Raw genomic sequence first — 25,913 nt, 5'->3', positions numbered from 1 at the left:
TAATTCCCATTTATGATTACAAGACAGAGATATGATGGGTGCCTGGGTGGCTCAGATGGTTAAGTGTCTGCTTTGGCTCAGGTCATGACCTCAGGGTCCTGGGATCGAGTCCCACATTGGGCTCCCTGCTTGGCAGAGAGCCTGCTTCTCCCTCTCCCTCTGCTGCTCTCCCTGCTTTGTGGCTCTCTCACTCTTTCTGTCAAATAAATAAATAAAATCTTAAAAAAAAAAGAAGAACAGGGGCGCCTGGGTGCCTCAGTGGGTTAAGCGTCTGCCTTCAGTTCAGGTCATGGTCTCAGGGTCCTGGGATCCAGCCCTACATCAGGCTCTCTGAGTGGGGAGGTGCTTCACCCTTTCTCTCTGCCTGCTGCTCTGCCTACTTGTGATCTATGTCTGTCAAATAAATAAATAAAATCTTTAAAAAAAAAAAAAAGGGACAGATAAGAATATATGAATAGTAAAATGAGTAAGGTTGATTTCGAAGATATACCAAACTTCAAACTCTTCACAAACGCCTACTTTTTCTCACAATCACTAGTGAAAATGGTTAGAAAAAGTGCTTGTTATTATTACGGAAGTCACAATTACAAAAACCATATAATATTCAGAACTCTTTTTTTTTAATTTTTATTTTTATTAAAATATAATGTATTATTTGCCCCAGGAGAGGATTTTATTCATTTATATGCCAAGAGAGACACAGCCAGAGAGGGAAGACAAGCAGGGGAGTGGGAGAGGGAGAGAAGCAGGCTCCCTGCTGAGCAAGGAGCCCCATGTGGGGCTGGATCCCAGGATCCTGGGATCATGACCTGAGCAGAAAGCAGAAACTTAATGACTGAGCCAGCCAGGCGCCCCAATATTCAGACCTCTATTCTGACTGTAATGCAATAAAACCATAAATTATGAAAAATAAAGTCCTTAAAATTGGTTTTAATCCCTACCCCCAAAAAGTCTTAAACCAAAAAGGAAATCACAACTATAATATCTAGACAAAAGGGAAAAAAAAAAAGTAAATGAAAGGTGTAATTTTGGGAAAGAGGGAAACAACTTATTATTTGTAACAGTGTCTCTCATTTTCTTTTTTTTTTTTTAAGATTTTATTTATTTATTTGACAGAGAGAAATCACAAGTAAGCAGAGACGCAGGCAGAGAGAGAGGAGGAAGCAGGCTCCCTGCCGAGCAGAAAGCCCAACGTGGGGCTCGAACCCAGGACCTGGGATCATGACCTGAGCCGAAGGCAGCGGCCTAACCCACTGAGCCACTCAGGCGCCCCCTCTCATTTTCTTAAACTACTTGTTTTTTGTTGTTGTTTTTTTTAACCATATTTAACTGATTTCAACAAGTATCTCAGCACCTTCTGTACAGGTATACCTTGAGCAGCAGGGGTTAGAACTGCACAGTTCCACTTCTACACAGATGGGTTTTTTATAAATACAGTGGAGTCCTGTAGATGTATTTTCTCTGATGATTTCCTTAACATGTTCTTTCCTCTAGCTTACTTTATTGTAGGAACACAGTATGTACTACATATAACATACAAAATACACGTTAATCAACTGGGTTATCGGCAAGACTTATTATGTGTAGGCTCTAAGTAGTTACATTTGGGGGATCCAAAGCTATACTCAGGTTTTCAACTGTGTGGGGGGTCAGCAGCCCTAAACCATGTTGTTCAAGGATGAACTGTAGTTCCATCACATAACAAGTCATCGAAAATATCAAATTTATACTCCACTATCCCCAACATACTATCTTCACAGGATTAAGTTAATCCCACGGTCTCTCAAAAATCATTCTCAAGTACACCTTTGGTAATAAACCTACCCTTGGTTAAAATGCCCTTTTCTCTCCAGACTTGTATCAAAAACTTAACGTTTTTTATAGGTGCATACCCCTTTGAGAGTCTGATGACAGCCACGAAAACTCTTCTCAAAAAAAAATTAATGTTTATCATTAGTTCCTTTTTTTTAAAGATTTTTATTTATTTGACAGACAGAGATCACAAGTAGGCAGAGAGGCAGGCAGAAAGGGAGGGGGAGGCTCCCTGCTGAGCAGAGAGCCTGATGGAGGGCTTGATCCCAGGACCCCAAGATCACAGGAGCAGAAAAGGCAGAGGCCAACTCCCTGAGCCACCAAGGCTCCCCTATGGTTAGTTTCTATGGGTCCACAGACCCCATGAAGCTTAAGGTAGATTTGTGATTTTAAGCACTTATGTATGTAACATGCAACATTCCTCTGGTTTAAAGTCCTTGATTTACCTTCGAAGATCCACCTCCCTCCTGCCTTTTCTGTCCATATGGTGGGAACCAACACTAGCAATGGCAGGAAACAAATAAGCACTTTCCAACCTCTTGGCAACAGTAATTCACTTAAAAATGAGCAGAATTCTCAAACTAAGGCTACAGGAGCAGAATAATAGGTGAAAGACACTTTCTGCCCCAGGAACCACTGGACTTAAATGATGGGAGACTGATGCTAACAGCTTTCAAATACTCCCAAGACAAACAAAAAGAGAGATAAAGAGACAAATGATAAAGCCTTTCTTTAAGCAATGAATCCAACCATATCTGAAGCTCTTCCCCAGATTTTCCAATAACAACAAATTCTCTTCTCTTTCTTCCACTGCTTTGGGATAGATTTCCAACCATTTTATTTATTTTTTTTTAAAAAGGTTTTATTTATTTATTTGACAGACAGAGATCACAGGTAGGCAGAGAGGCAGGCAGAGAAAGAGAGGGAAGCAGGCTCCCTGCTGAGCGGAGAGCCAGATACGGGGCTCGATTCCAGGACCCTGGGATCATGACCTGAGCCGAAGGCAGCATCTTAACCCACTGAGCCACCCAGGTGCCCTTCCTACCATTTTCAAAACAGTCCTAACATAGAGCCCATTCCTAGATCAAGATTAAGAACTCCTGAAGTAAGTGAGAAATCTATACTCTGAATCCACACACATGGGTTTATAACAGTAAAGCTGATTATGGTAAATACACTGGCAATTAGAACCTACTGGTCACAAAAAGCTTTCAGCCTAGTTTAGCAAAACAAACAAAAAAGAAACCCCCCAAAAAACTTAACATTATTTTTATTTAAGCCTTGTAAATTACTGAAGTGTATGAGGAAATATTACAAGGAACCAGTGAAAGCAATTATCTGAAGCTACCAAGACAAGGCAACTCTCTTAGGACTGCAGAATTTCAGATGTCAAACAGAATCTGGACTTCTAAATCCTGCTCCTAAAGTCTCACTTCATCCATGAAAACTGCTCACACCCTCAGGGACACCCTTCCTTCTCAACCTCAGGTACTTCAAGTGGGAAATTGCAGCAGCTAACTACACGTATTTTTTTTTTTACCATTCCTACTTATTTTATTTTTAAAATACTTTTATTTATTTTTTTAAGTAGGCTCCACACCCCACATGGGGCTCAAACTCATGACCTCAAAATCAAGTCACATGCTCTACCAACTGAACCAACCAGGCGCCCCTCATTCCTACTTATTTTCGTCTCTTATTCTTTTTTTTAAGATTTTTTTTTTTTTTATTTGACAGCAAGCATAAGCAGGGGGAGTGGCAGGCAGAGGGAGAGGCAGAAGCAGGTTCCCTGCTGAGCAAGGAGCCTGATGGGGGCTCAATCCCAGGACCCCAGAACCACGACCTGAGCCAAAGGCAGATGCTCAACCAACTGAACCACCCAGGCACGCCTTAGTCTCTTATTCTTGTCTCCACATACTGAAATGTACTTATTCACAGAGTGAAAAAGTCCAGGTTTTAATAAAAAGAGAACTAGAAAAAAAAATCTCCTGAAGAGGACAGGTAACCAGGTAATTCCAACCTAGAGTTACTGAATTTTGCCTTTCTTTTAGAAGAAAACTCAGTTTTGTTTTGTTTTCTCACTGTGATTAATACCACAACCCCTATAGTATCCCCCTAGAGGTACAATTTCTATTTAAAGCTCCATGAAAAAGTGGATGAAAATACCCTTTTTCTGGGCGCCTGGGTGGCTCAGTGGGTTAAGCCTCTGCCTTCGGCTCAGGTCGTGACCTCAGGGTCCTGGGATTGAGTCCCACGTCGGGCTCTCAGGGAGCCTGCTTCCCCTTCTCTCTCTCTCTCTCTGCCTGCCTCTCTGCCTACTTGTGATCTTTATCTGTCAAATGAATAAATAAAATCTTAAAAAGAAAAAGTACCCTTTTTCTACCCTTGCAAAGTTTAAAAGAAAAAAAAAAAACAAAATCGCAGGCACTGTCTAAAGAGAACTTTACTAAATAATGAGGGAAAGTTGCACAATACAAGGAAGGAGAAATAGCGTAATTCACACTTTTATATGAACACATTGCTGAATCTCACCATGATGACCCTCTAATAGCAATACTCCCTGCTCTAGTTCCTGCCCTTCCACCTCCTCACCAGCTGACAGGAGGTCCAGCCAACTGCTCGAGTTCATGCAAGAAGTAAGAGCCATCATTCCTCCACAATTAGTAAGTCCAGTGTTAGCTCAAGGTCAGTGACCACGCTACATACTAATAATTCTCCACTAACCAAAATAAGATTAAGTTAGGAGGGGGCAAAAAAAAAAAAAAAATTAAGCTGAAATACCAGTGGTGTTTGCCACCGGGTGGTACGTTAGCAGGTGATTTTTTTCCTTTTAACCCTCCCCACATTTTCTATCACATCCAAGTATTATTTTGACCCACAAAAGCTTTTTTCATTTTTATGCAGTCAAATCTTATCCCTTATGGATTCTGCTTTTGTTAAGTATGCTTTCCACAGGATGACCCAACACCAGGGCAACAGGAAGAAACACAGTACCAACAGTGGACTACATAAAAATGAAAAACTTGGTACCATACATATGCAAGTGTATGTACATGTACACACACAAACCCATAAACAAAGTCTAAACAAAAACTAGGAAAAAAATTAGAAAATATATCACACACATGGGGCAGCTGGGTGGGCTCAATTGGTTAAGCAACTGCCTTCAGCTCAGGTCATGATCCTAGAGTCCTGGGATCGAGTCCGTGTCAGGCTTCCTGCTCAGCGGGGGAGTCTGCTTCTCCCTCCAACCCTCTCATGCTCCTTCTCTCTCAAGTAAATAAATAAAATCTTTAAAAAAAAAAAAAAAAAAGGAAAGGAAAGGAAAGAAAAGAGATGCCTGGGTGACTCAGTTGGTTACGTGTCTGCCTTCAACTTGGGCCATGATCCCAGGTTCAGAGGGCAGCCTGCTTCTCCCTCTCCCTCTGTTGCTCTCTCTCAGATAAATAAAATCTTAAAAAAGAAAAAGTTGTGTAAGTAAGTGAGAAAAACAATTAAAAAAAAAAAGGACTGGCAAAGGACATAAAAGCGTAGGTCAGAGAAGACAAATACAAGCGTTCAGTAAACATCACAAAGATGTTCAGCCACAGCCATACAACCATAAAGATGGAAATCAAAATCAAAACCAGGGTTGTTTTTTTTCCACCTATGGAGCTTGCCAAAGTCAAAAAGACTGAAAAGCTCATTATTTGCCAAAGTGTGGGGAGGAGATACTGTCTCCACTGCTGTAAAATGGTAGGACCCGTCTGAAACACAATCTGGCACACTCCAGGGCTGGATGGATAGGTCTTTGACCCATCAATTCCAATATAAAAATGCACTCTATGGCTACATTCTTACAAGAACACAAATATGTACAACATTTACTTAACGTATTTCTGCAACATCATAAATAGCCTAAATGACAATAAGTAATCAGTAAAACAGATTGATAATTAACCAAGTAAAAGAGTACTATATCACTATCAAAAAGAGTCTTGAGGACATCAAAAGAACAGGTAACAAAAGTCAAGAGACAGGGGTGCCTGGGTGGTTCAGTGGGTTGAAGCCTCTGCTTTCTGCTCCCATCATGATCTCAGGGTCCTGGGATCGAGTCCCGCATCAGGCTCTCGGCTCAGCAAGGAGCCTGCTCCCTCCTCTCTCTCTGCCTGCCTCTCTGCCTACTTGTGATCTCTGCCAAATGAATAAATAAAATCTTAAAAAAAAAAAAAAGTCAAGAGACAACTACATCGTAATTTAAAACTTTGGCATCGGGCGTCTGGGTGGCTCAGTGGGCTGGAGCCTCTGCCTTCAGCTCAGGTCATGATCCCAGGGTGCTGGGATCAGGCCCCGCATCGGGCTCTCTGCTCGGCGGGGAGCCTGCTTCCCTCTTTATCTGTCTCTGCCTGCATCTCTGCCCACTTGTGACCTCTGTCTGTCAAATAAATAAATAAATAAAAATCATTTAAAAAAAAAAGAAAGAAAAAAGAAAACTTTGGCATCAAGAGACACAATCACCACAGTGAAAAGCCAACTGAAAGAATGGGAGAAAATATTTAGAAGTCATATATGTTTAAAAGTTAATATTCAGAATAATGTTCCCTTCAGCAGTACATATAACAAAACTGCAATGATACAGGCATGACACACAAATTCATAAAGCATTCCATATTTTTTTTCTCAAAGAAGACATACAGAGAGTTGGTTAACAGACACATGGAAATATGTTCAACATCACTCATCGTCAGGAAAATGCAAATCAAAACTACCATGATATCACCTTATAAATGTCAGAATGGCTAAAACTGTAACAACACACAGAACAACAGATGTTGACAAGGATGTGACGAAAGAGAAATCCTCTTCCACTGTTGGTGGGAATGCAAACTGATGCAGCCACTGTGGAAAACAGTATGGAGGTTCCTCAAAAAAGTTAAAAAAAGAACTAACCTATAATCCAGCAATTACACTACTAGGTATTTACCTAAAGGATACAAGAATACTGATTTGAGAGGCACCTGGGTGGCTCAGCTGGTTAAACGTGAGGCCCTTAATCTCAGTTCAGGTCTTGATCTCAGGGTCATGAATTCAAGCCCTGTGCTGGGCTCCACACTGAGTATGGAGCCTACTTAAAACACACACACACACACACACACACACACACACACACACACACAGATTAGAAGGGACACATGCACCCCAATGTTTATAAGCAGCATTATCTATAACAGCCCAATTATAGAAACAGCCTAAGTGTCCATCAACTGATGAATGGATAAGGTATGTATGTGCCACCCAGGCACCCCTGTTAACTGGAATTTAAATAAAAACTTGAAACTAAAACAAACAAAAAAAACCCCCAGTATCCAGAATATATATATAAAGAACTCCTACAACTCAAGAAAAAAACGAACCAACTCAATTCAAAAATGGGCGATGGGGAGCCTGGGTGGCTCAGTGGGTTAAAGCCTCTGCCTTCAGCTCAGGTCATGATCCCAGGGTCCTGGGATCGAGCCCTGCATCGGGCTCTCTGCTCAGCAGGGAGCCTGCTTCCTCCTCTCTCTCTGCCTGCCTCTCTGCCTACTTGTGATCACTCTGTCAAATAAATAAATAAAATCTTTAAAAAAAAAAAAAGGGTGAAAGGGGCACCGGGGTGATTCAGTGCGTTAAGCCTCTGCCTTCAGCTCAGGTCATGATCCCAGGGTCCTGGGATTGAGCCCCGTATTGGGATCTCTGCTCAGCAGGGAGCCTGCTTCCCCCTCTCTCTCTGCCTGTCCCTGCCTACTTGTGATCTCTGTCAAATATTTTTTTTAAATGGACAAAGGACTTGAACAGACATTTCCCCAAAAAAGATATGCAAATGGCCAACAAGCACTTGAAAAGATGTTCAACATCCTAATCATGAGGGAATTGCAAATCAAAATCACAATGCAATTATCACAACATATCCACTAGGATGGCTGCTTTCAAAACAAAACAACAACAAAAACAGAAAATAACAAGTGTTATGAGGATTTAGAAAAATATTGGTTCCTCAAAATACTAAAAATAGAATTATAATATAAATCTAGCAATATCACTTCTGGTTATATATCTTAAAGTATCAAAAGCAGGGTCTCAAAAGAGATATGTGTATACCCATGTTCACAGCACCATAATCAAACAGCCAAAACGTAGAAGCGTCCATTACAGATGAATAGACAAAATGTGATATACACATACAATGTAATCCTAGTAGGCCTTACGAAGGAAATTCTAACACATGCTACAGTGTAATGAACCTTGAGGACATTATACTACATAAAAAAGCGAATCACAGGGGTCCCTGGGTGGCTCAGTCTGCTAAGCATCTGCCTTTGGCTCAGGTCACGGTCCCAGGGTCCTGGGATCAAGCCTTGCAAAGGTCTCCCTGCTCAGCAGGGAGTCTTGCTTCTCCCTCTCCCTCTCCTCCTCTCTCAAATAAATAAAATCTTTAAGGAAAAAAAAGTGAGTCATGAAATGACAAACATTTTATGATTTCACTTATACAAACCATCTAGAGTGGTCAAACTGATAGAAATGGAAAACAGAATGGTGGCTTTCAGGTACAATGGGGGGAGGAGGAATGAGGAATTATTTAATGAGTATAGATAATCAGTTTTATAAGTTGGTAAAGCTTTAGAAACTCATGACACAACAATGTGTATATATTTAACACTACAGAACTGCACCCTTTTTTACAAGATTTATCTATTTATTTGGGGGGGGCAAGAAGAGGGAGAGAGAATCTCAAGCAGACTCCGTGCTAAGCGTGGAGAATGACCTAACTCCGGGCTCAAACTCATGACCCTGAGAACATGACCCAAACCAAAATCAACAGTCAGACGCTCCACTGAGAAGGCCCCTGAACTGCACATTCAATGTAAAGTATATATATTTTACTACAACTTTTTTAAGAGAGCAATGTGGATACATGGATAGATAGTCAACGTTAATCACAGAATATTGGTGGTGGGTATACAGGTATTCTCTGTAAAACTTTCAACTTAGCCGCATTTTTTTTAACTTTTTTTTTAAGATTTTATTTGAGAGAAAGAGAGAGAGAGAGAGAGAAAGAGCGAGTGCGCACAAGCAAAGGGAGTGTCAGACAGAAAGGGAGAAGCAGGCCCCTGCTCAAGAGCCAGATGCAGGACTCGATACCAGGATCCTGGAATCATGACCTGAGCTGAGCACAGACACTTAACCGACTGAGCCAACCAGGCGCCCCTTAGCTGCGTTTTAAATTTTTCATAATAAAATACCATGAGGACAAAGAACAATAATACAGCACTCTTTGAGCTCATATGTGAAAACAGTCACACACTATTAAGTGAAATATCCAAGTTGCAGAATTATATATAGTAGTTTAACTGCTTAAACTGAGCAGGTATCCCGCCACCAGGTGTCCACCCAGGTGTCCTGCCATCTGATTTAATCACTGTACATTTGCAATACTTTTTAACATCTACTAATATGTTACACCTTTTTTAATGTTACACTTCTCTTTTTAAAAATAGTCTTAGGAAAAAAAATTAAAAAAAAAAATATTCTTAGAGGATTCCTGGGTGGCTCAGTCAGTTAAGCGTCTGCCTTCAGCTCAGGTCATGATCCCAGCATCCTGGGATGAGCCCCACATCGGGCTCCCTGCTCAGTGGGAAGCCTGCTTCTCCCTCTCCCACTTACCCTGCTTGTGTTCCCTCTCTCCCTGTGTCCCTGTCAAATAAATAAATAAAATCTTTATAAATAAATTTATAAGAGTACTTGATAATAACTGAAAATTTTCTCATATTGATTCTTTCCATCCAGATATAAATTGGCTCTCTTCAATTCTTCAAGCCTTTCCTTCATCCTTTTCAAGGATCTTACAGTTTTCTTCACCTAGATCCTGCACATTTCTCATTCAACTTATTTTTTTTAACATTTTATTTATTTAATTTATTTATTTGACACACAGATCACAAGTAGGCAGAGAGGGAGGGGGAAGCAGGCTCCCTGCTGAGCAGAGAGCCCGATGCGGGACTTGATCTCAGGACTCCTGAGATCATGACCTGAGCAGAAGGCAGAGGCTTAACCCACTGAGCCACCCAGGCACCCCTCATTCAACTTATTTCTAAATACTTTATATTTTTCATTATATTCTGTTAAATACTGGTATACAGGAACTCTACTGAAAAACTTGTGGGGGCGCCTGGGTGGCTCAGTCTGCGAAGCGACTGCTTTTGGTTCAGGTAATGATACCAGGGTCCTGGGATCGAGCCCCACACTGGGGTCCCTGCTCACAGGGAGTCTGCTTCTCCCTCTGCCACTCCCCTTACTCTTCCTTGTGCTCTCACTCTTTCTGAGACAAATAAATGAAAAACTCTTAAAAAAAAAAAAATCATGTAGCACCACCTATATATAAAGGGGCCCAGAAATAAAATCTTTAGGCAGCTGAGACAAGTACCCACTCTGCATATTGTTTCTAATCTTTGACCTAATGAATTAATAACTCCCTAATAACAACTCTGCATTCTTAGAATAAACTGGTTAATCATGGTGTGGTGTTCTACTATATTGTTATATTTAAAATTTATATATATATATATATATATATATATATATACTTAGTAAGCCTGTTTTCCTTTTCTGTCCTATTTTTAAGCAAGTTTTTTGTATGAGTTAGCTAGTATCACTTTTGCTACACACATGGTAGGTGTTCAATAGTAAAAGTAAAACTACTATCCTGTCAGAAAGGAAAACAGACAGAAATTCAACAATCACTGATCAACAGATGTACAGATCCTAGCTGCGACAACACAACAGAAGAATCACTACAGGGGCGCCTGGGTGCCTTCGGCTCAGGTCATGATCTCAGGGTCCTGGGATCGAGCCCCGCATCGGGCTCTCTGCTCAGCGGGGAGCCTGCTTCCCTTCCTCTCTCTCTGCCTGCCTCTCTGCCCGCTTGTGATCTTTGTCTGTCAAATAAATAAATAAAATCTTAAAAAAAAAAAAAAAAGAATCACTACAGAAACACAGCAGTGAACAAACCAAGAAGCTGATATATTCTCAATAATGGTTGTGTTAAAATTTAAAACTAAGGGGTCCCTGGGTGGTTCAGTGAGTTAAGCATCTGTCTTTGGCTCAGGTCATGATCCCAGGGTCCTGGGACTGAGTCCACACCCAGCTCCTGCTCAGTGGGGAACCTGCTTCTCCCTTAAGCTGCAGCTCGCCCCACTTGTACGTGCACAGGTGTTCTCTTTCTCTCTCTCTCCCTGACAAATTAATAAAATCTTAAAAAAAAAAAAAAACCTTAAAATTAAAATGCCATCATCTTCCTAAACCCCTTAAAGGACTCATAAATTTTTCGAGGAAGCCCTAGACACCACATGCCACAAGGAGAAAGGCTGACGCCCTATGTAAATAATTTTCGACAGGCCAGTGCCAATCCAGAATCATTCCAGATCTTGAGTTATCTAGCATCTAGGCAGGACATTCAACATGAGAGGAGTTAAATAGCGACAGGAAGGAAGACCTACCAAGAAACCCAGAGAACACAGTGTGGTCCTAGTCATGACACATTACCTCCATGACTTGAACTTCTACAGCTCTCCTCATCACTGTCCTCCAGCCACACCTGCCTCTTCACCATTACTAGACCAAGGCCGGCACATTGTTGCCTCAGTCTTTATGCTGATTGCTCGCTCAGAATAGAACTCTTTCCCTGAATAACTGCAAAGCTTGATCCTTCCACCTCCATCATATGTTTGGTCAAAAGTCAACTTCTCAGAGAGGGCTTCCTTGAATACCCAATTAAAATTGCAAACCACTCCAGTCCCAGCCCAGCATTCTCCAGCCCCGGCGCTTTCCTCTTCCCCTTAGCACTTATCAGTAACATAATACGTATACAATTTACGTATTTACTATGTTGCCTGTCTTCTATTCCACCCACATATTGTAAAGTTTCATGCTGACATGGATTTTTTTTTCCTGATTTGTTCACTCCTACATCACAGAACGGTACCTGACATATGGTTAAGTCCTAAATAAATATTTAAATTAAATGTTCCATATACTGAATCTCCAAAGATTTGACAGTGAGATATAGTATTTGCAAACTGATCCTAACCTAGGCCAACCTAAGGTAATCTCCAAAGAACTGATCCTTCCATGAGCTTACAAATCTAAAGACCTGACATTTTAAAATTGACAATATTTAGGGGCACCTGGGTGGCTCAGTCGGTTAAGCGTCTACTTTCAGCTCAGGTCATGATCCCACAGTCCTGGGTCCTGGGCCCCACATCAGGCTCCCTGCTCAGAGGGGAGTCCACTTCTCCCTCTCCTTTGCCCCTCCCCATCTTCACTCTCTCTCTCTCAAATAAATACATAAAATCTTAGGGAAAAAAAAAGGACGATATTTATAATGATACTGTCATCCTTGGTCTCTGCCTCAATCTCTCACCCTACAAGGAGAAACAAGAAAAGGTTTCAGAAGAAAGTCTTCTGGCCACCCCACCCCAGAGTATGTCAGTTCGGTGCCTTCCTTCACTTCAGAGCAGCCATTATCTTCATCTCCATTTTGTCTACTTCAGGGAAAATTTTAAAAACAAAACAAGGGGCACCTGGGTGGCTCAGTGGGTTAAAGCCTCTGCCTTCGGCTCAGGTCATGATCCCAGGGTCCTGGGATCGAGCCCCACGTTGGGCTCTCTGCTCCGCAGGGAGCCTGCTTCCTCCCCCCTCTCTCTCTGCCTGCCTCTCTGCCTACTTGTGATCTCTCTCTCTCTGTCAAATAAATAAAATCTTTAAAAAAAATAAAAATAAAAAAATAAAAAAATAAAAAACAAAACAAAACTAGAGTTACGAGGGGAGCTGGTAAAGGAAGAAAGGGGTCACAATAAAAGAATACAGTTAATGGGCGCCTGGGTAGCTCAGATGGTTGAGTATCTGCCTTCAGCTCAGGTCATATTGCCAGGGTCCTGGGATCCAGCCTCACTGTGAGCTCTTTGCTCAGCAGAGGTTGCTTCTCCCTCTCTCTCTACCCCTCCCCCCTGCTCCTGTGTGCGAGCGGGCTCTCTAATAAATGCGAGCTCCCTAATAAATAAATAAAATATTTTTTAAAAACTAAAAGAAAAAAAGAAAAAGGGTGCCTGCGTGGCTCAGTCAGTTGAGCATCTGCCTACGGCTCAGGTCATGTGGTCCCAGGGTCCTGGGATGGAGCCCTACATCGGGCTCCCTGCCCGTAGGGAAGCCTGCTTCTCCCCCCCCCCAGTGTTCCCTCTCTCACTGTGTGTCTCTCTCTGTCAAATAAATAAAATCTTAAAAACAAACAAACCCAACAGTGAATTTTATAGAAGAAAACTGCAGGCTGATATATGTGTTTAATCACTTATATTTTAAGCTTTTCTAGCCATGTCAGGCAATATTATTTAATCTGAACTTCCCAGCTATCTTACAACTTCCAAGAAGCCATAGTATCCAGTATGTGGCAAAACTGGTGATCCCATACATTCCTAGGAGCAATCAATAAAAATTGGCACAATCCTTAAAAAAAAAAAAAAAAAGTCAAAGAGCAGATTATAACCAACCCCATTTCTATCTCCCCAAAGGAAATATTCCAAAAATAGGGATGCATCCCAATTCCAGGTAAGATGGGGTAAATATATTCCAGCCTGTCACTCCCACTGGAATGTAGCTATAAAACTTGAGCAGAATAAAAGGAGCAGCTGAGGACTCTGCAAAGAAAATGGCTTCTTCTCATGCTCACATGGAGCGTGCACCAAAATACAGCACGTCATCAGTCATAAAATACACCTTAAAAATTTAAAAGAACAGAAATCATGCTACATCTGTCCTTGGGCCACAATTAAACTAGAAATCAATAACAGAAAGATAGCTAAAGATACGCCTGGCTGGCACAGTAAGTAAAGGCTGCAACTCTTCATCTTGGGGTTGTAAATTCAAGCCCCATGTTGAGTCTAGACCTCACTTCAAAAATAAAAAATAAGTTAAAAAAAATAAGAAAATAAAACCTAAAAAAAAAAAAAAAACACCACACACAGACACACAAACACAGCTATTAAGAAAAAAAGACAGCTAGAGAGTCTCTAAAATACATGGAGATTAAACAACATATATTTTTTAAAGATTTTATTTATTTATTTGAGAGAGAGAGAGAGAGAGAGAATGAGAGAGAGAGAGAGAGCGTGAGAGGAGACAGGTCAGCAGGAGAAACAGACTTCCTGACAAGCATTGAGCCCAATGTGGCACTCAATCCCGGGACTCCAGGATCACAACCTGAGCGGAAGGCAGTCGCTTAACCAACTGAGCCACCCCAGCGCCCCTAAACAACATAATTTTATTTTATTTTATTTTATTTTTTTTTTTTTTTAAAGATTTTATTTATTTTATTTGTCAGAGAGAGAGAGAGAGAGAGTGAGCACAAGCAGATAGAGTGGCAGGCAGAGGCAGAGGGAGAAGCAGGCTCCCTGCCGAGCAAGGAGCCCGATGTGGGACTCGATCCCAGGACGCTGGGATCATGACCTGAGCCGAAGGCAGCGGCCTAACCCACTGAGCCACCCAGGAGTCCCAACAACATAATTTTAAACAATACGTAGGTTAAAGAAGAAATCTCAGAAGAAATCTTAAAATATTATGAACTAAATGAAAATGAAAATACAAGTAATCAAAATTTCAAAATGCAGGAAAAGCAGCACTTAGAAATTTACAGCACTGGGCGCCTGGGTGGCTCAGTGTGTTAAGCCTCTGCCTTCGGCTCAGGTCATGATCTCAGGGTCCTGGGATCAAGTCCCGCATCGGGCTCTGCTCAGCGGAGAGCCTGCTTTCTCCTCTCTCTCTCTGCCTGCCTCTCTGCCTACTTGTGATCTCTCTCTGTCAAATAAATAAATAAAATCTTTAAAAAAAAAAAAAAAAAGAAAAAAGAAATTTACAGCACTGAATGGATACATTCACACACTAGGGAAAAAAAGATCTAAAATTAATAATCTAAGCATCTACCTTAGGAAACCAGAAAAAGAGCAAAGTAAATTCAAACCTAAGTAGAACAAATAATAGAAATGAGGTGTGTCTGGGGGGCTCAGTCGGTTAAGTGTCTGCCCTTAGCTCCCCTTAGTCCCAGGGACCTGGGACTGAATCCCACTTCTGGCTCCTTCCTCTGTGGGGAGCCTGCTTCTCCCTCTGACTGCTTGGCCTGCTCTACCTGCCATTCCCCCTCCTTGCTCTCGCTCGCTCTCTCTCTCTCTCTCTCTCTGTCTGAAATAAATAAATAAATGTCTTAGAAAATAAACAAATAAATAAATCTTTAAAAAAAAAAAGACAAGAAGGGACACCTGGGTGGCTCAGTTGGTTGGGCAGCTGCCTTCGGCTCAGGTCATGATCCCAGCGTCCTGGGATCGAGTCCCACATCGGGCTCCTTGCTCATCAGGGAGCCTGCTTCTTCCTCTGCCTCTGCCTGCCATTCTGTCTGCCTGTGCTTGCTCTCTCTCCCTCTCTCTCTCTGACAAATAATTAAATAAAATCTTTAAAAAAAAAAAAATGAGAGCAATAATCTATGAAACTTAAAACAGGAAATCATAGAGAAAATCAGTAAAACCAAAAGCTGGTCCTCTGAAAAATCAATAAATCAATAAACCTAAGGCTAAGAAAAGAAGACACAAATTATTAGTATCATAAGTGAAAGAGAGGACATCATTACAGATCCGATGGACACTGAAAGTATAATAAAAGAACGTAATGAACAACTCAATGCCCACAAATTTGATAACCTAGATGATGAAATGGACCTATTCCCGGAAAGGCATAATCTGTCAAAACACAGCAAGAAGAAAAAGACAATCTGAATAGGCCTGTATCTTTTAAAGAAATAGAATAGGGGTGCCTGGGTGGCTCAGTAGGTTAAGTGTCTCCCTTCAGCTGAGGTCATGATCCCAGGGTCCTGGAACAGAGCCCTTCTCTCTCTCCTCTATGCTCATGCTCTCTTCTCACTATCTCTGTCTCTCTCTCTCTCTCTCAAATAAATAAGTAAAATCCTAAAGAATGAATAAATGAATGACCTTCCAAAACAGAAAACACCAGGCAATTCGAGAGAGAGAGGAAGGGTAGAGGGAGAGCAAGAATCTTAAGCAGACTCTGTACTCAACGCTGAGCTGTACACGGGGCTCAATCTCACAACACTGAGATCAAGACCTGAGCCGAAACCAAGAGTCAGAACTTAACTAACTGTGCCATCCAGACACCCCACCAAACATTTAAGGCAGAAATTACACCAATTCTCTACAATCCTTTCCAGAAGACAGAAGCAGGAGTACTTCCTAACTCATTGTGAGGCCAGCAATACTCTAATACCAAAACCAGAACCGAAAAAAAGCTAAAGATCAATATCTCATAAACACAGATGCAAAAAATCCTTAACAAAATATTAACAAATCAGGGGCTCCTGGGTGGCTCAGTGGGTTAAAGCCTCTGCCTTCGGCTCAGGTCATGATCCCAGGGTCCTGGGATTGAGCCCCCGCATCGAGCTCTCTGCTCAGCAGGGAGCCTGCTTCCTCCTCTCTCTCTGCCTGCCTCTCTGCCTACTTGTGATCTCTGTCTGTCAAATAAATAAATCAAATCTTGGGGCACCTGGGTGGCTCAGTGGGTTAAGGCCTCTGCCTTCGGTTCAGGTCATGATCTCAGGGTCCTGGGACCGAGCCCTGCATCGGGCTCTCTGCTCAGCGGGGAGCCTGCTTCCCTCTCTGTCTCTGCCTGCTGCTCTGCCTACTTGTGATCTCTCTCTCTGTCAATAAATAAATAAAATCTAAAAAAATTTTTAAAAAAATAAATAAAATCTTTAAAAAAAAATTAACAAATCAAATACAACAAAGTGAATGGTAGCAGACAGCCTGGAGAGGACCAGACTTCAAAATACCACCAACTGGCAATGAGTTTAGCAAATATTTCCCTCCACTGTCTCTCAATCTGAACTCAACAAAGCCCAACACATGGATACAGGCATCAATGTAGATGGCTCCATTAGGATGGAGTTTCCTAATGCTCAGAAAAAAGTAAGAATTTCCCCCATTTTCTTTCTTTCATTTTTAATTTTCCTTCTTCTCTCATACCTCAAACCCCAAGTAATTCTGCGGCAACAACAGCCACAGAGTTAAGTAGGTGCCTAAAACTCTGAAAGGAGGAAACCTTCCCCTTCTTACCGGAGTAACTGTTATGGTACCAAGAGAATGAGACAAACCCCATTGCTCTTTTAACCTCTCATCTCCTGCTGCTTGGCCCAAAGGGGACACAGCTGCAGGAAAAACAGAGTGGAATAAAGAAAATTTCCAGCCAAAGATGAGAAACCGGAGTCCCAAGGAATCAAACAAAAGAACTCAAGAAAGTGACCCCTTAAAGTTGTGAATGAACTCCTCAACTAACACCTGAGTTATACGTGCGTGGACTGGATACTGAAACAGCACAGAGAGACTCAGAGAACAGAACTATAGGATAGAATAGGGTCAGCAAAACTTTTCTATGAAGGGCCAAACAATAAATATTTTAGGTTCTGTAGTCCCAACACTCTATATCACAACTGTGACCACTAAAGTATGAAAGCAGCCACAAAAAAACACAACAAGTGGGTATGGCTGTGTTCCAATAAAATCTTACTTATAAATAGGCAGTGAACTGGATCTGGCCCACAGGCCATAGTTTCACAACCCACCACCCAAATCCCAAATGCTATGATGGTTCACACAAAGGACAAATCCAAATAGCAGTTAAAAGTCTTTGAAGACTTAACTGACATTAAAACAACCCACAGAAGGCTGACGAAAACTTGAAGCCTAAACACAATTCAGTCTACTGTTCGCTAAAACAAAACTATTAACATTCTCCGTAAAATTTAAACAAGACACAGAGTATTAATTACAATCTAAATTTACTTGGTATTGGGGCATCTGGGTGGCTCAGCGGGTTAAGCCTCTGCCTTCAGCTCAGATCATAATCTCAGGGTCCTGGGATCAAGCCCCACATTGGGCTCTCTGCTCAGCGGGGAGCCTGCTTCCCCCTCTCTCTCTGCCTGCCTCTCTGCCTACTTGTGATCTCTCTCTGTCAAATAAATAAATAAAATCTTTAAAAATAAATAAATAAATAAATTTACTTGGTATATAGCAAGACCCAGAAAAATCTCAACTTCTTTGGGAAAGAAAATCAAAAGATAGAAACAAAAAGATAACGCTGAAGAGGGAAATGTTTCAAAGACTTAAAAGCAGTTATTATAAAAATGCTCCAAGTAAAGGTAAAACACTCTTGAAGGAAGAGGAAGATACAAAGTAGAATATAAAGAAGAACCAAATGGAAATTTTAAAACTGAAAAACAACCAAAACAAACAAAAAAACACCTCACTGAATGAATCAACAGCAGAAGAGGAAGTGAACATGAAAACAGAAAAACAGAAATTAACTAATGATTGGGGGGAGGGACAAAACCTTTACTCAAAATTTAAATTTTTGTACGTCACAGATCAAGAAAGTAAAAGAAGGGGTGCCTGGGTGGCTCAGTGGGTTGAGCCGCTGCCTTCGGCTCAGGTCATGATCCCAGGGTCCTGGGATCGAGCCCCACATTGGGCTCTCTGCTCTGCAGGGAGCCTGCTTACTCCTCTCTTTCTCTCTGCCTGCCTCTCTGCCAACTTGTGATCTCTGTCTGTCAAATAAATAAATAAAAATCTTAAAAAAAAACAATCTTTGAAAATAAATAAAATCTTTAAAAAAAAAAAAGAGAGACTTCTATGCAATATATACAAAGAACTCTTATGAACCAACAAATGACAAATATCCCAATTAAAAAACGGGCAAAGGAAAAAAAATTGGCAAAGGATATGCATAGACGTTTCTCCCAAGAAGATAGACAGTGGTCAGTAAACAGATGAAAGGATGCTGTAAAAAGCACCTTTCAAAAAAGCACATGAGAGGCATGTGGGTGGCTTAGTGGGTTAAAGCCTCGGCCTTCAGGTCAGGTCATGATCCAAGGGTCCTGGGACTGAGACCCCCATCGGGCTCTCTGCTCAGCAGGGAGCCTGCTTCCTCCTCTCTCTCTGCCTGCCTCTCGGCCTACTTGTGATCTGTCAAATAAATAAATGAAATCTTAAAAAAACACACACACACACACATAAATAATATCATTTATTCATTAGGAAAATACAAATCGAAACCACAATGAGATACCAGTTCACATCCACTAGAATGGCTATGATTATTAAAAGAAAAAAAAAAGAGGAAAACTACAAGGGCTGGCAAGGATGTGAAGATATTAGAATCCTCAAATACTGCTGGTAACAATGTAAACAAATAGATGGCAAACAGTTTGGTAAACAGTTTGGAGACTCCCCAAAAGTTAAACATAGAGCTAACAACCTAGCAATTCCACTCCTAGATATGTAACAAAAAGAATTTAAAAACCAAAAAGAAAAAACTAAAAAGAAGTGTTTTGGTTATTTTTCCAATTTTGCTCCCTCTGCACAAAGTCCCCTCTTCTGCTGGCACTGTCTAGCACACTCTGCAGCGCAGGAGTGTTGTCTCCGGCAACCACACGCAGCAGGGAAATGTGGGCTGGAACAGGGTTAGCACTGCTGGTACAAAAAGTTGTACATGAAAATGTTCACAGCAGCATTATTCACAATAGCCAAACAGTGGCAACAACCCAAATGGCCATCAACTAATGAACAGATAAAAGGGAGTATATCCATATGATGAAATATTATTCAGCCATAAAAAGGACACATGCTACAATACAGATGAACTTTGAAAACATTATCTTCCATGAAAGAAGTCAGACACAAAAGGCCACATATTTATTGTATCATTTCATTCAGAAGAATCTAATAGAGGCAAATACTCAGATATAGAAAGTAGATTAGTCATTACCAGAGGCTGAGAGGAGAGAATGGAAAGTGACTGCTAATAATAACAAAAATAACAGGTAAAATATCAATGAGGCTGAAAACAGAAAAATAAAGAAAAAACAAAAGCTGTTCTTTCAATAGATCTATAAAACTGATAAACCTCTAATAAAAGGAACAAAGAAAAAAAGACAAGACACAAATTACCAGTATCAGGAATAAAGAGGGGTATCACTACAGACTCCACAAGCAGTAAAGGAATACTACAAAAAAGACTCTACAGACATTCAACTTAAATGAATGGGGTAATTGATCAAACTCCTAAAACCTACTCAAGAGGACAGAGATAATCTTAATAGTCCTATAACTATATGAGAAATTGAATTCATAGTTACAAAGCTTCTGTAAAGAAGTCTCCAGACCCAGAAATTTTCACTGGTGAGGACTAGCAAGTATTTACAGAAGAAATAACACCAGTTCTACAAACTATCGATTCTCACTATTCACAACAGTTATGTTCCATAAAGTCACTGTAAACACTCTTTAGCAAATACTGAACACTGCTCCTGGAGGAAATAGAGTTAGGTTCCTGAAAGACTGCTCACATTTTTGTCAACAATCAGTACAACTTTGATTTTATGTGCTTCTATTTGAAGATATTTTATTTAATACATGTTAATAATGCATTAACAATGAACTCATGGCCAACAGCACTGTAAAACTCATGCCTAAATAAAGCTTATCTAACACAGGCAATTTTCTCCATTAGGAACATCACAGCTTTTTGCCTTTTTTTTTTTTTAAAAAACAGCTTTCTTTAACTTAAGAATACTAGGTAGTGGGGTGCCTGGGTGGCTCAGTGGATTAAGCCTCTGCCTTTGGCTCAGTTCAATGTCTCAGGGTCCTGGGATCAATCCCTGCATCGGGCTCTCTGCTCGGAGGGGAGCCTGCTTCTCCCTCTCTCTCCGCCTGCCTCTCTGCCTACTTGTAATCTCTCTCTCGGTGTCAAATAAATAAATAAAACCTTTAAAAAAAAAATAAATACCAGACAGTACTTCAGCACTACACTTGGGGGCCATTTTAAACAGTGAGAGCGCCAACAAAAATGCAAAAGCCAAGGCACTACATAGGCCACAAAAAGGACACATTTTCACTATGAGAGGTAAAACAAGAAAGCAAAGCAGAGACCTCAGGTGGGAATACCCACATCAGGTGAGTCAAATTTTTTGCCACACCGTCCACGTCCATGGATGACCACAAAAATGTCATGAGTACTGTTTCCAGTGTTAGGTGTAAACTTTAGGGGGTGTCTGGGTGGCTTAGTCTGTTAAGCTTCTGACTTTTTGACTACAGCTCAGGTCATGATCTTAGGGTCATGAAATCAAGCCCTACATCAGAGCCTACTTAAGACTCGCTCTCCCTCTCCGTCTCCCTCCCTACCAGGCTGCTCACATTCCCTAAAAATAAAAAATAAGGGGGCACCTGGGTGGTTCAGTCAGTTAAATGTTTGACTTTGGTTCAGATCATTATCCCAGGGTTCTGGGATCGAGCTCTGCATCAGGCTCCCTGCTCAGCTGGGAGCCTGCTTCTCCGTCTTGCTCTCCCACTTCTCCCTCTCCTGCTCCCCGTTTCAGTGCTCTCACTCTCTCTTTCTCTCAAATATAATAAAATCTTTTTTAAAATAATAAAAATAGGGGCACCTGGGTGGCTCAGTGGGTTAAAGCCTCTGCCTTTGGCTCAGATCATGATCCCAGGGTCCTGGGGTCGCTCCCACATGGGGCTCTCTCTGCTTGGCAGGGAGCCTGCTTCCTCCTCTCTCTCTCTGCCTGCCTCTCTGCCTATTTATTTCTCTGTCAAATAAATAAATTTTTAAAAAGAAGAAGAAAAAACAAAAGAGTAAATTTTAGCAATAGGTGAATCCACAAATACTGATCTAGGAATGATGATAAAAGAATAGGGGAGGAAGACTTCTCAACTGATTTTTATGAGATCAGGATTATCCCGATATCAAAACCCAGACGCAGATGATAGAAGAAAACTACAGATTAATATCCCTCATGAACAGAACTGTAAATGTCCTCAAAGAAATATTAGCAAATCCAGCTATATATAAATTATATATAAAAAGCATAATACACCACGACCACCAGGTGAATTATTTTTTCCCCAAGGATTGCAAAGCCAATTCAAAATTCGAAAATCAGGGGTGCCTGGGTGGCTCAGTGGGTTAAGCCGCTGCCTTCGGCTCGGGTCATGATCCCAGGTCCTGGGTTCGGGCCCCACATCGGGCTTTCTGCTCAGCAGGGAGCCTGCTTCCTCCTCTCTCTGCCTGCCTCTCTGCCTACGTGTGATTTCTCTCTGTCAAATAAATAAATAAAATCTTTAAAAAAAAAAATTTGAAAATCAATGTCATCCACCATAATAACAGTCTAAAACTTTAAAGCAAATGATTTTGGCAACTGAGTCAGAAAAAGCATCAGACAAAATTCAACATCCAGTCATAACAAAAACTCTTAGTAAACTAAAGATAAAAGGGAGCTTCCTGAACCTGACAGTAAGTGTTTACAAAAAACCTATAGCTAGTACACTTAACAATCGAAGACAGAATGCTTTCCCCTGTATTAGAAGAAAAAAAAATGTATCTGCAAATCATATCCAGCAAAGGATTTGTACCCAGAATACATACAGAATTCTCAAGTACCATCAGCAGAACAATAACAACCCACTTAAACAGTGGGCAGAAGACTTAAACAGACACTTCACCAAAGACGATACAGATTTGGAAAATAAGCACGTGGAAAGATGTTCGAGAGTGACATGGCACACAGTAGGCAGTGAGGACACAGCACCCTTGTTTCTTCCTCGTTCACGACTCCCTTTTTACGGTAGCAGCTGCCCTGGCCGCAGTTCTGTCTCCGACATGCAGCTCTTTGTCTGCACCCAGTAGCTACACACCCTCAGGGTGACTGGGCAGGAGACAGTCGCCCAGACCAAGGCTCATGTAGCCTCGGGGGAGGGCACTGTTCCCACAAGATCAAGTACTGTTCCTGGCAGGCATGCCTTGAGACCATGAGGCTACCCTGGGTCAGTGTGGAGTAGAGGCTCTACCCACCCTGGAAGTAACTGGTTGCACGCTTGGAGGTGAAGTCCATGGTTCCCTGGCCCGTGCTGGGAAAGTAAGAGCAGACTCCCAAGGTGGCCAAACAAGAGAAAAAGAAGAAGACAGGCCGAGCCAAGTGGCGGATGCAACACAACCGGCGCTTTGTCAACACTGTGTCCATCTTTGGCAAGAAAAAGGGTCCCAATGCCAACTCTTAAGTTGTCCCTTGTAATCCTGGCTTTCCCCAATAAAGATACTTAGTTCAGTTTAATAAAAAAAAAAAAAAAGAAAAGAAAAAAAAAGACACTCTGGTGCGCCTGGGTGGCTCCGTCGTTCATCGGCTGCCTTCAGCTCAAGTCATGAGCCGGCTTCTCCCTCTCCCACTCCCCCTGCTTGTGTACCCTCTCTCACTGTGTCTCTCTTTTTTAAATAAAAAATAAAATTTAAAAAAAAAGGGGGGGGCGCCTGGGTGACGCTGTGGTTGGGCCTCTGCCTTCGGCTCGGGTCGTGGTCTCGGGGTCCTGGGATCGAGCCCCACGTCGGGCTCTCTGCTCGGCAGTGAGCCTGCTTCCCCCTCTCTCTCTGCCTGCCTCTCTGCCTACTTGTGCTCTCTCTTTCTGTCAAATAAATGAATAAAATCTTTAAAAAAAAAAAAAAAAGGATGCTCAACAACATAAGCTATAGGGAAATCAAAATCACTATGATTTACCATTACACATTTATCAGGATGGCTGAAACAGGGTGCCAGGGTGGCTCAGTGGGTTAAGTGTCTGTCTGTCTTTGGCTCTCAGTGTCCTGGGACCATTTGCGGCATCAGGCTCCCTGCTGGAGGTAGGGGGGGTCTGAGGTCTGTTTCTCCCTCTCTCACTGCCCCTCTTCCTGCTCATGCTCTCTTTCTCTCTCTCTCAAATAAAATCTCTTAAAAGGGGCGCCTGGGTGGCTCAGTGGGTTAAGCTGCTGCCTTTGGCTCAGGTCATCATCTCAGGGTACTTGAACCGAGCCCCACATCAGGCTCTTTGCTCAGCGGGGAGCCTGCTCCTCTCTCTCTCTGCCTGCCTCTCTGCCTACTTGTGATCTTTCTCTGTTATATAAGTAAATAAAATCTTAAAAAAAAAAATCTCTTAAAAAAAAAGGCTAAAGGGGCGCCTGGGTGGCTCAGTGGGTTAAAGCCTCTGCCTTCGGCTCAGGTCAGATCCCAGGGTCCTGGGATCGAGCCCCACATCGGGCTCTCTGCTCGGCAGGGAACCCGCTTCCTCCTCTCTCTCTGCCTGCCTCGCTGCCTACCTGTGATCTCTATCTGTCAAATAAATAAATAAAAAATCTTAAAAAAAAAAAAAAAAGGCTAAAATTAAAAAATTAAAATTAAAAAATGCTGGGTGGCTCAGTGGGTTAAGCCTCTGCCTTCGGCTCAGGTCATGATCCCAGGGTCCTGGGATCGAGCCCCACATCAGGCTCTCTGCTCAGCAGGGAGCTTGCTTCCCCCTCTCCCTCTGCCTGCATCTCTGCCTACTTGTGATCTCTGCCAAATAAATAATAAGATCTTTAAAAAAAAAAAAAAAGCTGACAGTACCAAGCACTGGTGAGGGTGAAAAACAACTACATTTCAAACAGACTGCTGGTGAGAAAGCAGCCACTCTGAAAGCTTCCCAGTTTCTTACAAAGCTGGACATACACTTACCAATTATGCACAATCCCACTTCTGGATATTTACCCTGGAAAAATGAAAACTTAATGTTCAAAGGAGAATCTGCCCACAAATATTTACTGCAACTCCATTCTTTTTTTTTAATTTTTTTTTTTAAGATTTTATTTATTTATTTGTCAGAGAGAGAGAGAGGGAGAGAGAGCAAGCACAGGCAGACAGAATGGCAGGCAGAGGCAGAGGGAGAAGCAGGCTCCCTGATGAGCAAGGAGCCCGATGTGGGACTCGATCCCAGGACACTGGGATCATGACCTGAACTGAAGGCAGCTGCTTAACCAACTGAGCCACCCAGGCGTCCCTGCAACTCCATTCTTATTTGCCAAAAGCACAAACCATTCCTCAACAGTGAATGGGCTAAACCATTATACATTACCACAATGAAATACCACTCAGCAATAAAAAGGAATGAACTATTAATACACAAAACAACACAGATGAACCTCAAAGGTATTAGAGTGAATTAAACAAACCAGTCTCAAATGGTCATATGCTAAATGATAGCATTTATATAACATTCTCAGAAAGACAAAACTAGTGATGAAGAACATATCATTGGTAGCCAAGTGTCAGGGGCAAGTGGAGGGTAATTACAGCAGAACAGCAAGAGAAGAGTTTCCTGGCTTGTACCTTACTATAGTGGTGGTGGTTACATATGCTAAATTCACACAACTGTGTAACAAAAAGGTTAATTTTTTACTGCATGGGAATTTTTTTTAAAGATTTTATTTATTTATTTGACAGAGCAATCACAAGTAGGCAGAGAGGCAGGCAGAGAGAGAGGGAAGCAGGCTCCCCACCGAGCAGAGAGCCCGATGAGGGGCTCAATCCCAGGACGCTGGGATCACAACCGGGCGGAAGGCAGAGGCTTTAACCCACTGAGCCACCCAGGTGCCCCATGCATGGGAATTTTTAAAATAAACTTCTAAATGAAAATAATGGAATGAGGTACCAGGGCTGTGCGTAAGTAGAAAATAAAAAGATAGTCACTACAGCATTAGTGGCCATTTTAAGTTTCTCATTTTAATACTGTTGAGCATTTACGACATAACCACATAATGGAATATTCTTCAGCCATAAAAAAAGGTTACTATTAGCAACACCACAAAATGACACATAGAAGTATTTTTTAACATGAAAAACCAGAATAGAAACTGAGAGACTAATTACAACCACGCAGAAGAAAACGTATCAAAGACTAGAAGGAGGGGCACCTGGGTGGCTCAGTGGGTTAAAGCCTCTGCCTTCTGCCCGGGTCATGGTCCAGGTCCTGGGATAGACCTCGCATCAGGCTGTCTGCTCAGCAGGGAGCCTGCTTCCCTTCCTCTCTCTCTGCCTGCCTCTCTGCCTGCTTGTGATCTCTGTCTGACAAATAAATAATAAATAAAATCTTAAAAAAAAAAAAAAAAAAAGACTAGAAGGAAATATCCCAAAATGTTTA

General features: G+C 41.8%; 1 protein-coding gene and 1 pseudogene across 1 annotated transcript in view; one reads left to right on the top strand and one right to left on the bottom strand.

Annotated features, from left to right (window-relative positions):
* LOC111154092 (additional sex combs like 2, transcriptional regulator) overlaps nt 1–25,913 on the bottom strand; it is a 144,644-nt gene that overhangs the window by 102,826 nt on the left and 15,905 nt on the right.
* LOC111154093 lies at nt 22,594–22,991 on the top strand (annotated as a pseudogene).

Source organism: Enhydra lutris, unplaced genomic scaffold, assembly GCF_002288905.1.
Source record: "Enhydra lutris kenyoni isolate GAN:26980312 unplaced genomic scaffold, ASM228890v2 scaffoldscaffold35, whole genome shotgun sequence".
In the NCBI taxonomy this organism is placed as follows: domain Eukaryota; kingdom Metazoa; phylum Chordata; class Mammalia; order Carnivora; family Mustelidae; genus Enhydra; species Enhydra lutris.
This window is presented reverse-complemented; position numbering and strand designations above follow the sequence as displayed.